We start from the raw sequence: 19164 nt of genomic DNA, 5'->3' as shown, positions 1-19164 counted from the left end.
AAGTATCATGAACACAAAGCAGCCTAATCCTGTGGGTAGAGACAACAGACACTGCAAGATGTCTGGAAGCTCTCTCTCTGTCTCTCTCTGTCTCTGTCTCTCTCTCTCTCTCTCTCTCTCTCTCTCTCTCTCTCTCTCTCTCTCTCTCTCTCTCTCTCTCTCTCTCTCTCTCTCTCTCTCTCTCTCTCTCTCTCTCTCTCTCTCTCTCTCTCTCTCTCTCTCTCTCTCTCTCTCTCTCTCTCTCTCTCTCTCTCTCTCTCTCTTGGACAAAAACAAGGAAACACATGCATGTATTGCGCCAATCTCCATCGCTATTCAACTCTTCTACCGTTGCATTCTCATTGGCCGATGATTGTCTTTTTTCTGTTGTTTTTGAACAAAGCTTCTTATTTCCACACTTTATATGCATGCCCATAAAGTACTGCACACATTTCGACCTCAACATCAAATGCTATACAGAAATGCTGAAGCACAGCAATGAATCATCATCATTATGCAAATCCCTACACACAATACCTCTTGTCCTGTTTTATCTGCCTGTGTAGATTGTTATAATAATTCATTTGAGTGAAACTTGCACGGGGACCCATATGATTCTCTCCACAATGGCAATCGAGTATGCCCTTAAATGAGACAATATTGTAAAGTAATTTACACAAACAAGTAAAAAGCATGTGTTAGATTTCTACTGAAAGTTGAACACATCAAAACTATAACATCAAACTATCTCCTCTGAACATTGCAGGGCAGAACCCAACCGTACTTCAACACAAGTGTATGCTTGTTGTCACATCATGACTGAACTCTATGGAGCTCGCGCGGACTCTCAAACTCACAGATCAGTCGATACTTTTCGTAAACACACGTATCAACACATTTTCATATTGTCGAAAATGGTTTACTCCTCATTCCCGAGATAAGAATACTTGATTATATAACATGTTCAGTTTACTTTTCTACTGAGCCATTGATATATTTGTGTCCCTGACTGAATAAGAAAACAACTTGAGCAACTCTCTATCCTTGGATACTATTGGGGATTCTCAGGAGAAACTTATCTTGGCTGACATCTGAACTACAGAGAGTATAATAATAACATATTGATCTGTCATTTGTAAACAAACTCACCGGAGCTTAGAGGCAGCAAATGGGTTGTTCAAATGGTAGGAGAGCAGAGGATGGTTCAACGTGCCAAATGTGAACAGTAATTCTACTCTGAATTATGCAATGACGATTAGTTTCAATGTATAGGGCTTTGAAAGGAACAAGTGTCTTATATTTGCCATGTTCTGATTAACCGTAATACAAAATCATGGGGTTGAAAGTGTTTCTGAGCTGTCATTGTTCTGTCCAAGCGATGCTCATTAAAACCATGACTATTGAGGCCAAGAGACACGCAGGGCAACCTATTCCATTACAAGTCTTAAGTACAGTTAAATCCTCAGACATGCAAATCAACAGCCCTCAACACAGAAACAGAGAACAATCCAATGTTCTTGTAAGGAAAATAATACAATTAGGCTTACAGTATGATACAATTCAAATGGCGAAGCTGAAGAATTATAGAATACTTGTTATTGTTTCAAATGTGCTCTGCTTAACCGTAGAGAACATTCCCCCCCCAAAAAAAAAATGTAAGCAGGGGTTTTGCAAGTCCTCGCAAACTCCGTTCAAGGATGGGTACTCCATCCCTCCCCAGGGATCTCTTACACACTTCAAAAGAGAGGAGCTGTGGACGGCGACCTTGCTACACTAAGGCTCATTGACCAAAATCTACACTCTCACCGGCGTCCCCATTCCCAGTCCCAAAAGTCCTGTCCCCATAAGGATGTCTTCAATAAAGAGAGAAAAAAAATGAGGAGGAGGAAAGTATTCTGGGTTGTTTAACACATTTATCACTTATCAGATTTTTACCGTATCTCAGAGGTTTAATGACACGAGGAGCCGGTCATTTGATTCACAAACCAATAGGCCGGCCCCATTGGAAATGAACACATTTCCTTGTTCACTGGTCCGATTCACTACTGTGATTACTTTCGCCCACTAGACTTTACAACGGACTAAAACTGCTAATAATCTGATTCCTGCCAACTCAATGTTGATGTAAAACACAAATCTGCAGGAAAGAGTGTATGGATTCTTGTTTACAAGGCGCTGGGTCGACTATGATAGGTTTGACCACCCCCATCCACAGGCATCGACACTGCTCTGTTTCAAGGCCCCTGACTAACTCTACTGTAAGCCTAGGACGACAGGTAAAGGAAATGGGCCAGAACGGTCTTGGCAGACTAACAAACTACTCATCTACTTGTGCTATTCAAACAGTCAACTTTAAAAATAATAATAATAATGAAGCTCTTCCCCAGTGTCCATATACAGTGCCTTCAGAAAGTATTCATACCCCTTGACTTATTCAACATTTTGTTGCATTACAAAGTGGGATTCAAATGGATTGAATTGTTACTTTTGTCAACAATCTACACAAAATACTCTGTAATGTCAAAGTGGGGGGAAAATTCTAACATTTGTAAAACATTTATGAAATATAAAACACTAATATATCTTGATTAGATAAGTATTCAACCCCCTGAGCCATTACATGTTAGAGTCTTTCTGGGTAAGTCTCTAAGAGCTTTCTACACCTGGACTGTGCAACATTTGACCATTATTCTTTTCAAAATTCATCAAGCTCTGTCAAATTGGTTGTTGAGCATTGCTAAACAACCGTTTGCATGTCTTGCCATAGATTTTCAAGCGGATTTAAGTTAAAACTGTATCTTGGTCACTCAGGAACATTCACTGGCTTCTTGGTAAGAAACTCCAGTGTAGATTTAGGCTTGTGTTTCCGGTTATTGTCCTGTTGAACAGTGAATCATCTCTCAGTGTCTGGTGGAAAGTAGACTGAACCAGGTTTTCCTCTGTTTTTCCTGTGCTTAGCTCCATTACAGTTATTTTTTTATCCTGAAAAACTCCCCAGTCCTTAACGATTTCAAGCATACCCATAACATGATACAGCCACCACCATGCTTGAAAATATGAAGAATGGTACTCAATAATGTATTGGATTGGATTTGCCCCAAACATAACACTTTGTATTCAGGACAAAAAGTGAATTGCTTTGCCACATTTTTTGAAGTATTATTTTAGTGCATTGTGAAAACAGGATGCATGTTTTGAATATCTTAATTCTGTACAGGCTTCCTTCTATTTAGGTTAGTATTGTGGAGTAACTTCAATGTTGTTGATCCATCCTCAGTTTTCTCCTATCACAGCCATTGAGCTCTGTAACTGTTTTAAAGTCACCATTGGCCTCATGGTGAAATACCTGAGCTGTTTCATTCCTTTCCGGCAACTGAGTTAGGAAGGACACTTGCATCCAAAGTGTAATTAATAACTTCACCATGCAGGCTTGCCATAACAAAGGGGTTGAATACTTATTGACTCAAGACATTTCAGCTGTTCATTCTTAATGAATTTCTAAAAAATTTGAAAAACATGATTCCACTTTGACATGATAGGGTATTGGGTGTAGGCCAGTGACAAGAAATCAAAATTGTATCCATTTTTAAATTCAAACTGTAACACAACAAAAATGTAGAAAAAGTCAAGGGGTGTGAATACTTTCTGAAGGCTATTGTGACAGACATTTCATCAGTTGATGTCTACATTTCAGGACGTCTCCTCGCTCTAGGGCCAGTCTGGGGTGTGCTAGTTCTCTGCTAGGTGCTCTGCAAACACAAACACACTCTGAAGACTAAAGGAACAACCCATGGTCAGCATCTCCCTTTCTCTGTGCTGCACAACTCCATCCACACTGTGTGGAACAAAACATTGCTAACTCACATGTCCTCTACTAGGGGAATAGTTTTTTCGTTGTTCTCCCGAAAGTGAACTCAGCTCTTCCGCAAAGGCATCCACGCAGTTAAAGAACGCTGGAATAGAGCCTATCTTCTACAAAGGAAAAATAAATCCAACATAACCAGGCCCACGAACGACACAACTCGGCACAGCTCACTTGTAGGGGGAGTCACTTCTATCAAACTCATGCAGAAATGACAGAAAGTGCATATATCAAGAGACCTTTGTACAGACACTGATAGAGACAGGCCAGCAATAAAAGTAACAATATAATGATTGTCTTTCACACAAAAGACGACAAGGCCATTGTTTTATTCAATTACCTCCTATCTGTAGAACAATTACAGTTTTTCAATAGACTACTAATTGAAACTGTTTGATTAAACGAACCAAGAAAGGAACTTTGTCTGTCGCCGTAACTAACTTTCCCTGAAGCATTCTACTGTATGGTCACTATCGACTGCCGGTGTGGAGGAAGGTCATTTCTCCAACACAAGCCAGACAAAAGGTGAAATGAGACAACTGAAGCAATCTTAGGTCAATATGAAATAGAAATCTCTCAGCTACACTGTAATAAAGTTACTGAAGTGAAGTAGGGAAACTATAAAGGGGAACTTTTACAAGGAGAGAGATGTCTGGGAGATTGGTTCGCCCACCGGCACACACTGCCCAGTAAGTGCTCTGTGGTGAGGGCAGTACAGTTACACTTCCATAGAATCTGATTACTACGTGTTCTATGTATCACTCAGTTCACAGTTTTTTATTTATTTTTTTAACCTCCTATCATTTACGTAATTTTCAATCTGCTCTGGTGTTTTATTGTGGATATAGTTAAAGCCCTACAGCCGAGAATATATCACGGCTATTCAGTGGAGAGACAATGAAGTCAAAAGTGAAAGTGAAAGTTTCTAACAAAGCTAGTCAGAAGTTGCATGGAGAAATCATCATAGCCTCAGTAAGTCTTGGCAGTCCCATTGTGCTGGATGGTCCTTAGGACTTCCTGATTCAGACCCGATCTATTTATCTGTGTATGAGTTCTCACTGCCTGGATTCAGCTGTCATCTCAGTATTGATTGGCAACCCGAGACAAAAGACATCTCTAAACTAATGCAATTGAGAAGACAAAAGCTGAGTTGAGCAAAGGGGAGACAACAAGCAGCTTGCAAACTGACAAACATGCAGCGATAAGCGGTATAAACACATTTGTGTGCCTCCCTCGGAACTAAACGTCGGGCCAAAAATGAATGATGCACTTCAGGGCTGTTCCTCTTCCATGACTTGTCATCGCTAGAACGCTACATTAATCAAGTGGCCAATCAATACAAATTGGGGTGTTTTTTTTTGCCAAAAGCTTTCTGCAAAATCTCAAGAGAATCCAGAATATTGTAGAATTTATAGTATTATCTCAGGAAAGAATGGGGGATCATTTAAACCATGGAACTGGGATCTCTGCCCACTGTGCACAGACGTCTTTTCAACATCTAGTTTTGATTTACATTTGGGTCAGTTGTCAACCAACGTGAATTCAATGTGAAATCAACAAACAAACAGAAATCACCATATCATTGCATGTAGGTTCAAAGTTGATTTTTTTTTAAAAGACAAGATGCCCTTTAAGTTGATGACTTTTTGCAAATCCAATCAGTTTTCCACATTAATTCAACATTATCACATTGATTTTTGGGTTAAAATGACGTGGAAACAATGTTGATTCAACCTGTTTTTACCCAGTGGGTGAGTTACTGTAACAGGTACCAGAAGGGCATCAACACACTAGCGTAGTACACATTTACAATACGCTTCACTGGTTAACATAGGTCATTGGTCAGCCTAATGGGCAGAAATGGAGGCCATTGGCAGTAAACTGCTGATTGGGTTGCTGGTGGTCACTGGTGGTGGATGGAGCATTCACATGGTGTCTAGTGAGGCCCAGTGCAAACCAGTGTGGGCGGTGCTGATGACAGGGAGGGGGTGGCCCGCTAAGAGGACAGTGATTTTGAGGAAATGAGCCAAGAAGCCCAGTAGAATGAATTATTCCAAAACATTCCTTTACAAATTGTTAAATGACTGAGGCGAAAGATCATTTCTAACATCCCTGCATTTGGGCTTTATAATAAAATAAATAATAATAATATATCCCATTTAGCAGACGCTTTTGTCCAAAGCGACTTACAAGTCGGCTGGGGCCACTACTTTTACATATGGGTGGCCCCAGCGGGAATCGAACCCACGACACTTGGCGTTGCAAGCGCCATGCTCTACCGACTGAGCCACACATTAAGCAGACATGGTGCAGGGAATGATGGTCACCGGTGATAATTAAAAGACAAGGCAGTTGTAAAACAGATGTCTTTCTAATGTATTATTTATCCTTAACCCATTAGATATATATTGTTCCACCACACCAGAATGACCTGTTCTGATCACTTCTTAAAGCACAATACAAAGCGCAACAAAGAACAACGATATTCCATTAAGTAGACGCTGATGTACAATTTTTTTTAACGTAGTTTAAATAACGATTGAATCAGAATGTGCCGCATTTGCATGTTCCGCTTTCTCCCAATTAAAATCGAATTAATTAGACAAAATTCTATTAAGAAACAAATCCCAATCGATATACACAACCTAGGGTCACCCACCCATTGCTCAAATGTGAATTGTCTCTTTGAATTGTGTGGAACTAAAAATAGCACAATAGCAGTCTTTGGGCTTAAAATAAATAGGTTGGCATGGGTATACTCTAAGGTGCAGGATCTCATCAGAGCTGATGGATTCCCCCCCCCCCCCACCGGCAAACACAGACAGTAACATCAGATGCTTCGCTCATACAGTAAAGACACATGGCCCCGAGTCTAAGTGAGTCTAAGCCATCATGTGGTACAATCATATTTTAAGAATGATCAAATGCAGAAAAAGTTCATGCAAAAAGACAATGCTGCGCCATCCAATTAACACTGCTCCCTGTTCCTCTCTGTCATGTCCATTTATGTTGGTTGCAACAGATGTCTCCTCATGAATTAATGGTGATTCATTCCAAACCATAATATTAAGCTGACCAGTAAAACAGGACTAGAAGTTTACCTTATTGTAAATAAGTTACTTGAGAGAGTATTGACAAAGTTAGGAACAGTTCACCACTGTTTCATTTGATACAAATTGTGACAGCACAATTGAAGCTTGCTAGTTACTCTTTCTACAATTTTTTATTTAACCTTTATTTTACTAGGCAAGTCAGTTAAGAACAAATTCTTATTTTCAATAACTTTGGGTTAACTGCCTGTTCGGGGGCAGAATGACAGATTTGACAGATTTGTACCTTGTCAGTGTGGGGATTTGAACTTGCAACCTTCCGGTTACTAGTCCAACGCTCTAACCACTAGGCTACCCTGCCGCCACAGGTCCAATGACGTTTGTGAGAACGGTAGTGGGCAATGAGGTTGTATTCATGGGGAAATTATGGGGTTTCATGAGCCATTGTTTAAACTCTGCGCTCCTACATATTGCCGTCCTACGGTGGTGTATTGTTAGTGCCGTTGCTTAGTAACTGAACAGTGATTTGCGGCAGGATCTTCGTGAAACATTTGATCACCTTTCTTTCATGGAAATGTGGGTGGACATGTTTTAATAAAGCGACAATGCACTGGGGGCCATGATACAGTATATTGTTAATGTTACTCAGTGTCTAACAACGCCCCGTAGCAATACCCATTTTCATGAGATACCATGGCCTCTCGGGCCTTATTGCTTTATCAAGAAGATTTATGTCCACTACCCCCTTCCGTATTTACCATCATCCCTGACCCAGCACTCACTGGGCAATAAACAGTCTTAAAAGCCCATCTTCTGTTGTTCAAGCTGAAAACTTGTTATGGTGAGAATAGTCTGTTGTATCCTGATGACTAGCCTACAAAAAGGGCAATGTTTTACAGATACTATTTCCCTCATAACACGTTTCTGATTTATTCATTCCATTTTGGCTCTCTTGCAGCTAGTGTGCATAATGTTTAGCAAATCTGCTTTTGGCTGGTAGGCTTACGAGTCCACTTGATGAATAGTCAACAGTAAGTCTCTACAATACGCGAACGCTCTGCACAAGGCTATCACCGAGCTGTTCATTTGGGTATGCATGAAATAACAACAACCCACAGGGAGCATTCCCAGTTTCAAACACTCAGGTCAAATACCCGAGCAGATTCCACATGTGCAGCCTCTGGCCACTGAGGCCTGGAATCCACATCCTTTCTGGCTCGATGTGACGTTGCATGTTCTACTTCCAGAGTGAGGGTTGAAGTAAGGCTGCTGGGAGTGTAACACTGACCTTCATAACCTCTGTGACCTAGAAAAGCTGCCTGAAGGCCTACACACAAAATCTTCACTCCTTTGCAATTATTAGCAAAGGCCTTTCAAAAAGAAACACAAGCTTCCACATGTAGTATGCCACTTTCATGCCAAATGATTTGCATCCTTTTTTATTCATATCTTTGACTTTGTTGTCAACGTATTCCACCATGGTTGTGGAGCTTGATGTTTTGTCTCTTTAGTCCAGAACGGAGAGGGATAAGGGGAGAGAGAGGCAAACAAGCAGTCTTGTTTACTTTCAGCCCTAGTGTCCACGGACCACATGTCTCCGGTCATCTGTCACTAGTTTACATATATACAATGACACTTCCCCCCTCTCTGTGGGAAGCTGTTGTCACCGCGTGGCCGGCAGCTGAGGCAGACCGGGTGCTGGTGGGGTCTCCCCCAGGTATCTCTAGGGATGAATATTAGGCCTGGGTGACAGATTGACAGGCACACACAGCCTGCCACCATACATGACTCATCCCCTGTCCAAGCACTCACTCCTCCTACATGCAACCGCTGCATCCCAAGGCAGAGCAAATTTTGAATAAAGCAGTGACTTTGCTCTAGATACATTTAGTCAGACAAAAACAAAAATCGCCCCCCCTAACCTTCCATACTACATAAAACTTTTGGAGTCAATAATGGAAACAACAGGGGTGGCTGAGGGCTCTGGGGATACGGTTAAATATGTGGGCGTGCCGATTCAGTCAGGGTTTGGCATAGAGCTAAATCTACTTTGGCCAAGTGTGCTGATAAAAATCTAATAAATGCTAATATTTTGGATAGAAATAGTTATTGAGTAAGAACCCTCTTTGGTGACTAATTCCTGTTTTATTCCAAAATAATGAACACTTTTTCCCTTTCCCTGTTACATTTAAATATCACATTTCAAAACAAAGAAACCTGGGTCATACTTAGTCTTGAAAACGGTAGTGAAGTTAAGTGAGTGGTAAGTACTTGAATAATATCACCTTGGCTAAAGAGGAAGGACACTCGAGCGACGGGACTGGCAATGAACATTTTGATTTAGCAATACGGTATGTACTGCTGACTTTGGGGTGCCAATCACTGACAACTGGTCAGTTACAGTAATTCGATGGTTCGTCAACTAACCAGACTCAATATCATGTTCCTCCCTCAAACACAAAATATGAACAATATCAGAGAACATGAGATCAATATAATATGGGTAACCACTCTCCGAAAGGGGGCATTCGTTTGTACCGAAGTCTCCTCAGAGTCCATACTTTCCTCCAGGCACCAGCTTAACTAGAATAAAGGTCAGAACATACTAGAAAAGGATAGACCGCCAATATAGGGCTTCAGCTGACTTGATTCCCTTTTCGAAACAGACAGAATTAACACAATGTTTAAGGTTTCTCAGCAAAACGTTGATTGGGTATTTCCACCTCCCTCCCCCGAGCCCAGGAATCTAAGTGAACCAGAGAGCATGGAACAGTGCTCTGTAACAGCTATTTTAGACCATGCAAAGTCAACACTACTCCCTGAGGTGATTTCCCGATAATGAACACAAAAGAGGTGTCGGCCCTCATAAAGCTCCAGGATGATGCTGAACTCTTTATGAGGACTCCCCCCCCCCCCCCCCCCTGGTTTAAATTAATCTAATTCCATGTGGACACTAAGAGGCAACGTCAAATAGGCCACACGCAAAACAAACCTTTCCATGGCTTTCCGTTTCCAATGGGATAGTCTGCTTGTGGCTGAGAGAGACAAAGGACTCATGGTATTCCAAGTAACTTTAGATATCTGATCCCATATATTGGCTTTGCGTTTATCCACACCTAGTCCACACAATTTGAGCACAGGACATAGATAGGGTCAAAGGTTTCACAGTGGGGCATTATTCATTCTATGTGTACAGTATTTACAAACCGTGTTAACCAATCAGCATTCAGGATTAGAACCACCCGTTGTATAAAAACAAACATCCCTGTGCAACAGTGAGTGTTTTGTATTGTGCAGGAGCTGAAATTAACTTTATGGAAACTCATTTTAAGCTCATTTGAAACCAAACATATTGTGCCTTTGTGGCTAAAAATAGGGTCATCTTACACTATTTTCTTGGGGTGAAGAAGGTGGTTAGTAAGAGGGATGATGTTTGCAATATCCTAACCAATAAAATACATCTCCAGTCTTTTGAGGATCATCATTATACTGTTCAGTAATATATTGCTGCACCTGGTCTACCAAATAAGCAATATCAATCAACAGGCAACAAATAGGCTGCTTTTCGCATCTGCTCATGCGAAACGTTTCTGCTTTTATGAAAACAACGGAGAGCGACGCACCACTTTGTTCTCGACGCTAATCTTTTCCGTTTCAAAACACTAACTTTAGACACAAGCATTTGCTTCATTGTGTACTTTGTTTAACTAGGCAGCCTAGTCTAAACTCGAATAGAAAACCAGGACGTAGGAAATTTGCCTTGGAAAAAGACTAGGATGAGACAGGGTTGTCTGCCGTTTGTCTCTCTCTAAAGTGGCGCGCTCCAGTGCAGAAGGCAGGATGAGATAATCACACTACGTAGTCTAGCCCCCACTCCCCACACACCCACCCGCCACGGCCAGTAGCACTCACTCACCCCTGCACTGGTTGATATCATCACGTCACTGACACCGCAGACACACAGCCTGCCCGCCGCAGCCTGATGCCTTAAACCTCCATGGCAGTGTACCAGCCCCTCTCTTTCCCTCTCCTCTCTCCTCACCCGCTCTCCTCTCCTGCAGACAGGCCTCTCAGACCCATCCTCTCCCCGGCACTCAAGGTTCTCTCTGCCAGTCCATGGCACCCAGCCAACCTGTCAGCCACACAATTCCGCCGAGGATGAATGAATCACTGTGAAGTTAGCGAGCACCACTGATAGCGTGTCTCCCTATGATCATCTTCCTAATTAAGATTTGACTTATTTTATGTGTTCTTTAGTGAAACATCAAAATATCAATTTGAGATAATTAACCAGTCAAAGTGATGACTCTATTCATCATTCCAGAAGGAATTTCCAAGACAGAAAAGCAGCTAAAACATTGACTTTCAGATTCACGGAAACGCATGCCTAGTCTCTTGAATATTAATGTATAACTTTATTGAGACATTCATTTCAATACAGTAATTACACAATTACTGTGTCATTATGTGAATCTATTCTGGTATAGTCAGTAAGAAGCTGTACAGGTACTAATGTCTTTTGTGGCAAAATCTCTAATTAAAAGAAATCAACCTGGCATTTTACAAATTATGATTATGGAGGCTGAATTACAGCACATGCAGACTCCTTCCATGTTCCCAATTGCAATCCAACACAAAGTTAACCAAGATGAAGAGACTAGAAAATAATATGAACCTGGAATAATACAATGCATTTCAAACACTCAAGGATATTATAGTAAATAAAAGAATGTTAACTATTGCTTGATCTTAGATGTACCCTAGCTCTAAAAAGAGACAAAATGTTAATTGGAAGCTTTGACCTGAATCTTGAGTCGAGTATGTGTTCTGTTCCAGACTTGTTGAATACATGGGCTTGGAGGCTACCAAGGATGGTGGCCTCGCTCAAATGATTAGACATGTGTTTTGTGAGAAGACAAGTGGAATTTCAATACAGTAACATATTCTCTTATCCTCTTGTGAGGTGCTTCAAATGCTATAGAAAACGCTAAAAGCATTATGCAGGGAAACACCTTGAAGCAGGAAAAAGCGCCCACTTTTTTTCCAAGGATGTTCAATGTTAAGCTACATACTCAAGAACAGAATGATAAACTCTAACAATTTTTTGAAATGTCCCTAATTTTGAAAATCATTAAATTGTAGAATTTGTTGAATAGAATCCTTGATTGTCTGACATTTCCTGTCATTCCCATCGGCTACCTCACATGGCAAGATCGGCTTTAGGGAGCCACATCCAGTCATCTATACAAGTCCTTGCAAGAGCAAAACTTTTAATACATAAGAATGTACTGTAATTTTAAAACTATCAAACTTGTTTGAATATTTCTTGATATGATAACAATTTGACAATAATTTGCCTCGCCCAAACATGTTTAAGAGAGCACTCATGGCCAGCTCCAGGCATGGTCTGAGTAGGGAGGTGGAAACCGAAAACTAGCTGTTATTGGCAGAGAGATTTTCATCTTTTTTTGTTATTGGTATATTACCGCATGGTGATGTCACCATGGAAAGCCAAAAAAACTCCCGCCCATGCAACCCTGCTGATTAGGTCCTGTGTAGATTGTACTTTCAGCCAGCAACTATCAGGAAATAAAACTGATTGAAAACAATCTGACTTTTACAATGTTAGTCTCATCAGATGTTGTACAATATGATACAAAAATCAAATGTTGACTGCACTGGGCCTTTAAAAATATATTTCTTAGCATGGTGAGCTGTCATCAGAGGAACGGCTCCTCCTGCCATTACAGTATAACTGTATGATCCGCATGGAGCCTCTGCCTCCCTTGAACTAAAGAGGAGAAAATCTCCAATCATTATGGCCATTAGAAATCAAAAGTTTTTGCATGTCTAATTAAAATGTAAACAGTGTAATGAGGACCTCAGTGATTTAGGAAAAATGTCTCTCTCACTGCCACTGGGGGTATGATCATTACTGAAGCAAATCTATGAATGCATACGAATCTCCTACAAGTCCAGATTAAAAGCATTACTGCTAAAACCTAGTTTTGTACACCTGGGGATTGTCTATTCTAACCAATCCCCAATAGGCTCTGTGCTTCCTCCGCTCTTTATGAGTGCAGAGAGACAGAGACAGGCTTAAGTGAACGAGATGAAACAAAACCCTACATTTCATTGTTTCAAATGGCAAGAAAAGGGCTTTAACGTTACGATACATTTCAATGATTTAAATTACCCTGTATGACATACATGGCCTGAGCGAGGAATTTTGCTGTAGGAATTTTGAAATCATTACCGGTCACTAAGTAAGCTCAGTATACTGTGGAATAGTAAGATCTATATGAAAGACCAGGACGGATGAGGTTATGCAGACTAACATGTTGGTCAGTCAAACAATTGATGTGTTAATGACTGAGTGCTACCTGGTATCATGCCTAAAGGATATAATTCATTCTATTCTCTTGCAGGATGTATGCATATTACAATTCTATGTGCAAATGTTCCTCATTTGACTATTTTCTAAAGCCACTGGTTATGGTTTTAAGGGTGATGGCTAGGGTTAAGGTGAGGGTAAGGTTAGAGGTAACCTGGCTCTAAATACACTAAAACACAACAGTCAACTGCTAATCTTCAGAAAAGGTTGAATAAAGCAACTGTTTGAAAAACGCTGCTCTTTCCACAACACGTACAGTAAATGTCAAGCATATATCTGAATTGGGGTTTAAACCCCTTAAAAGACAAGGGCTTCAAAAGAAATGGACCCAGTGCCTTTTAAGACCAAACGACTACCACTATGAGTTTATGGAAGTAACACAATAGCCAATAAGAAGTGGCCTACACTAAACCACATCTAATGGATATAAAACCAGGTGTATGATAATGGAGTCAGTTAATGTCCAGTGTTATCCCTGTGTGAGTGTATTAAGTGTACGAAGGATCTCAATAGAAACGTTTGTCTTTAGATCCAGAAAGTGTACATAAATAAGAGAACAGGGCAGAAGGAAGGAGATGTGAAGTTTAAGCCCAAGCAACTGATAATGGACCCACATGCATTTCAGAAAATGTCTATGCTATGCTGTCAGTCAGAACAAACAAAAAACACAGTGAGCAGACAGTCCCTGTGTCTAAATGAGATGGTGGAAGGGGTGGGAGGGGAGGATGTCAGGGATTCATGATCCTTCGTCTTTGCAGTAGAGCACACACGTCTCTCAGTATAGCAACAGACAGCTGTTTCCACTTTCTAATGCACCCCAACTTAGATCACTGGAGAAATTGTCAGCGCACCGAGACACACACAAAGATAACATAGCAAGCTGCCATGAGGGAGACGAAAGAGACAGAGAGAGAGAGAGGGAGAGGTAGAGAGAAGAGGGGGATGCTGCTCTGAGAAGAGATGAGATTTGTTCTATTTGCATGAGTCTCACTCCCTTGGGCTCTCCCTCGCTTTTCAGACGAAAAGCACGAAAGACAACACTTAACATATTTGCTTAAAGATGACAACCTTGTACTGGTTTCATTTGCACAAGGCTTTTGTCTAGAATTGAGACGGGAGAGACTGAATGGGATTTGTTACAGTTGCTGACAAATGTATCCGTCAGTAGGGATGAGCGTGTTATCAATTTACAACAGCCCCGCAGACCTCCCAGGGGGTGTTTACACAGGAGTTACTTAAGTTAGTCACAAGCTCACTTTAATTGTCACTATTAAAGGACAATAAAAACCTGACAGCCTTATTCATACACACACCATGTCACAGGAAATGGCTCTGGTCACATCTTCCCACTGAAGCCAATACGAGCCCTCACTTATCATAATGCACCCTATACTGTAGCTCTCTGAGGGAGGAAGGTACACCATCTACAGACAACGGTGAAATCCCACTGCTTCATTATGGTTCTACCAGACTGTCTGTAGTCTACGATCTCTATACCTGGTGTTAATCGGAAGCAGTAGTGCTATTTGTTGTAGGACAGGGTTCCCAAGCATCTGACAAGGTGGAATGAGTGTGTTCAAAACAGCTATATTCTACAATTCAACGGGATAACATCTGAAAGTGTATGCATACAGCATATGTATGATAGGCGGCAGGGTAGCCCAGTGGTTAGAGAGTTGGACTAGTAACCGGAAGGTTGCAAGTTCAAACCCCCGAGCTGACAAGGTACAAATCTGTCGTTCTGCCCCTGAACAGGCAGTTAACCCACTGTTTGTAGATCGTCGTTGAAAATAAGAATTTGTTCTTAACTGACTTGCCTAGTTAAATAAAGGTAAAATAAAAAAATAAAAATGTATGGTGTTGGTTAAGAAAATGCTAGAGTGAAAAGTATCTCAAATAGTGGCTAAAAAAATCAAACATGTTTGACCAGTGAATTCTGAGGTTTATATCGTAATGAGAGGGGACAGAAATGTCAATATCATAAGGCTCTGTGCCTTCTATGTTTTGTGAGGACTTGTTGCTCCAAGAAGAAGAGAATGTGGTGGTATCATATATAGTAATAATATAAAGTTCCTTCAGAGGGTTTTCATTCGCCTTGACTTATTCAACATTTTGTTATGTTACAGCCAGAACTCAAAATTGATTAAATTGATTTTTTCTCTCTCACCCATCTAAACACAATACCCCATAATGACAAAGTGAAAACATGTTTTTAGACAGTTATGCTAATTTATTTATAATGAAATACAGAAATATCTCATTTACATAAGTATTCACATCCCTGAGTCGATACATGTTAGAATCACCTTTGTGGGTAAGTCTCTAAGAGCTTTGCACACCTGGATGGAACAATATTTCCCCATAATTATTTTCAAAGGGTTGTTGATCATTGATAGACAACTGTTTTCAAGTCTTGCCATAGATTTTCAAGCAGATTTAAGTCAAAACTGTAACTCGGTCACTCGGGAACATTCACTGTCTTCTTGGTAAGCATCTCCAGTGTAGGCTATGGGTTTGTTTTAGGTTATTGTACTGCCGAACGGTGAATTAATCTCCCAGTGTCTGGTGGAAAGCAGACTGACGCAGGTTTTCCTCTAGGATTTTGCCTGTGCTTAGCCCCATTCTGATCATTTTTTATCCTGACATACTCCCCAGTCCTTAACAATTTCAAGTATACCCATAACATGATGCAGCCACCACTCTACTTGAACATTTGGAGAATGGTACTCAGTAATGTGTTTGTCCCAAACATACCACTTTGTATTCAGGACAATAAGTGAATTGCTTTGCTAAATTATTTTGGAGTATTACTTTAGTGCCTTGTTACAAACAGGATGCATGTTTTGGAATATTTTATTCTGTACAGGCCTCCTTCTTTTCACTCTGCGATATGTGACTTGTGAAACATATTTTTTACTCTTGAACTTACCATAACACAGGGGATTAATGCTTATTGACTCAAGACATTTCAGCTTTTCATTTTTAATTAAATTACAACAAAAAAATATCTCAAATTCCACTTTGACATTATGCAGTATTCTGTTTAGGCCAGTGACAAAACAATTTAAATGTAATACATTTTAAATTCAGGCTGTAACCCAACAAAATGTAGAGAAAGTCTAGGGGTGTGAATACTTTCTGAAGGCACTGTATGCCATTTAGCAGTTGCTTTTATCCAAAGCACTACCTAGTTTCACATCTCTTTCAGCAGCAGTATGCTTAACTATAGGTATATGATTATCCAAAGCAAAACACAGTCCCACATGTATAGATTTCACATATGGGTGGATCTGGGATTTGAAACCACTATCCTGGTGTTACAAGCACCATGCTCTACCAACTGAGCTTCAACAGATCACCGTATTGACTAGCATCCCAATCTTGTTGAGTAGCATCCAGAATATATATCCTATGTTCTTCACTCAAGGGTTGCTGAAGAATACAATTTGAATTGTACAGTACTCTAAATGGTCAAGAATAGCTTTTCGTGGACAATGAAAAATATAATTCCACTGGCTCAGCACCATTCTGATCAAATGCATGTACTATCAAATCAAATCAATGTTTTGTCACATGCGCCAAATGCATCTGGTGAAGACTTACAGCTTTATCTGCGTCAAGCCTTTTTAGGACTTCAAGGGCGTTATCTAGTTTCACTCTTCTTTCATCAGCAGCATGCTTAACTGTTGCTATATGATTCGTATACATGCTGTCCAAAGTCAATAGGGTTGCAATGTCGAGAAAAGTTCAAAACAAGAAACAACGAAAATTCTTACAATTACATACATTTGTTTAAGCAACACAGAAAACTGATGGCCATACATGTATTTAAACTATTCAGGAGTGTGTGCATGTACATTTGCATTATTTATGACAAAGTTATTAACTATATGTTTCCCAAAAAATATACACTGCAAATGTAGTTTGCCTAATTGCAACAGTTGCATACGGTATCTTTCGCAATATAAAACCCAACATCATGAAGGGTGTCGCAAGAAATGTGGATGCAATGAAAAACAATAAGTCTGTAGTAGAATTTAGTCACGCTGTCAAAAGCTAAGCTCTATCACGCTGCGGTATTTGCTCATTAAGTACTCTGCTAATACGTCAACATGCCAGGCATAAAGGAGAAAAGAGAGTGGTGAAAAGGGGAGTGGTCAGCATCTGTCATCAAGCGCAGTGCAAAACTCAACTAGAGGATCCATGTCAACCACAATCCGAAGTGCAACCAAATGAGAAATAAACAGAGTTGTCAGAGCAGTCAACACACACACTGGAGAAGCCAAAAAGGTTCAATCAGGACTAAAGAAAATCTCCTATCAGCAGCCTATGGCGCCGGTGCTATGTTAGGACATAGTAATTAATGGGACTAGGTCCTAGTAATCTATTCTTATCTATTCTATCCTCAGCTACTAATAGCCAAATTAAAGACTACTGTACTCATAACTGACATGTAAAAAGTAAGATGTTCATGTGTTGAAAGGAAGCAGAAATGCTCAATTCACAGTTTTTTACACCACACAGCTACATCTTGAGAGCAAGTGCTGAATGCAAATAGTTAGTTTCACCTAAAACCATCAGCCATGTGAAAAATCAGTGAGAAATACAAAAAAAACACACATGTAACTGTATGGCCATGTCCACTTTTATGAAAACACATTACAGCAAAACACTCCAGCATAATGGAAGTGGTTGTGGTGTACATTTTCCTGAAGAGGAATGAAAACACACTTCAGCTCTCTGTTGATGATTTAAGTCCCTCTCATATAAATGCAAATGAGATGTGTGAACAAAACTATTTTGGATTACTGTATTGAGAAAACAAGTGTTCAATTTGAGGATCAAAACTTCATACAGCTAAACCAAGAAGTTCTGAAACAGAATGTATCCTCATGTGTCAATATTATAATGTGAAGTATGAATGTGTAGTAAATGTATTTAATACCCCCCAAACAACTGCTAAAACTTGTGGAGTGTGCTGTGGATGGCAGCGGATCGTAATATGTGCCCCTGTAGACTATAGAAATAGGTTAACCAATTCTGGTGAAGACAAATAATGTGTAAATGCTGAATGTGAATGTTATGATATTAAAATAAAGAATGAGCAAAGTTTCCCATAATGTTAAAAACGGAAAAAGACAGCACAACACAAGACTAATTTGAGGGGTCCTAAACAGCACTTTAGAATGTGGGAGTTGTGCTGCTGATCATTGTCCTTATTGATTAACTCACACATTGGCCTACTTCACAATACACGCCTGTACTGAACGTTCACACACAAACGTTTCCTCTAATTCGAACCTTTTGCTGTCTGTGAGGCAGACCGTAGCCATGAAAGTAGGCTAACATGTTATTTATTGGTTTTAAATAACTATCATTTATCAACTCTCCATATCAGAAATGGCATATACAAAGTAACATCTGATTAGTAACACGTGCATAGGTCAACTGTTGACACAGCAGGTAGCCTAGCTGGTAAGAGTGTTGGGCCAGTGATCGCTGGTTCGAATCCCTGAGCTGACTAGGTGAAACATCTGTCGGGCAAGGCACTTAACCCTAATTGCTCCTGTGAATCGCTCTGGATGAGAGCGTCTGCTCAAATGTAAAAAAGTCAAGATTTGACGGGCCACTTACCCATTCATTTCACCACAAAAACAGAGTTAATAACCCAAACACTTTCATAAGCATGAATGTCTTAAATGAGGAAACAGCCCCTGGACTATGCTGGTTGCATGACCATTCAATTTGGAGCTAATGCCAGTGGTCTAATGTGTTGGTTTAATTCAATCAGAGACAGGCAAAACAGTAGAGAAAATACATTAGATCTTGTAACATACGTGGAAGAAATACCTCATCCGGCAATCACTTTGTCTATGACA

General features: G+C 40.3%; 1 protein-coding gene across 1 annotated transcript in view; it reads right to left on the bottom strand.

Moving 5' to 3' along the window:
• Positions 1-19164, bottom strand: part of LOC135521185 (fidgetin-like) — a 36017-nt gene that overhangs the window by 15262 nt on the left and 1591 nt on the right.

This window comes from Oncorhynchus masou, chromosome 29 (genome assembly GCF_036934945.1).
Source record: "Oncorhynchus masou masou isolate Uvic2021 chromosome 29, UVic_Omas_1.1, whole genome shotgun sequence".
NCBI lineage: Eukaryota > Metazoa > Chordata > Actinopteri > Salmoniformes > Salmonidae > Oncorhynchus > Oncorhynchus masou.
The sequence above is the reverse complement of the archived record's forward strand: the minus strand, read 5'-3'. Positions and strand labels throughout refer to the sequence as shown.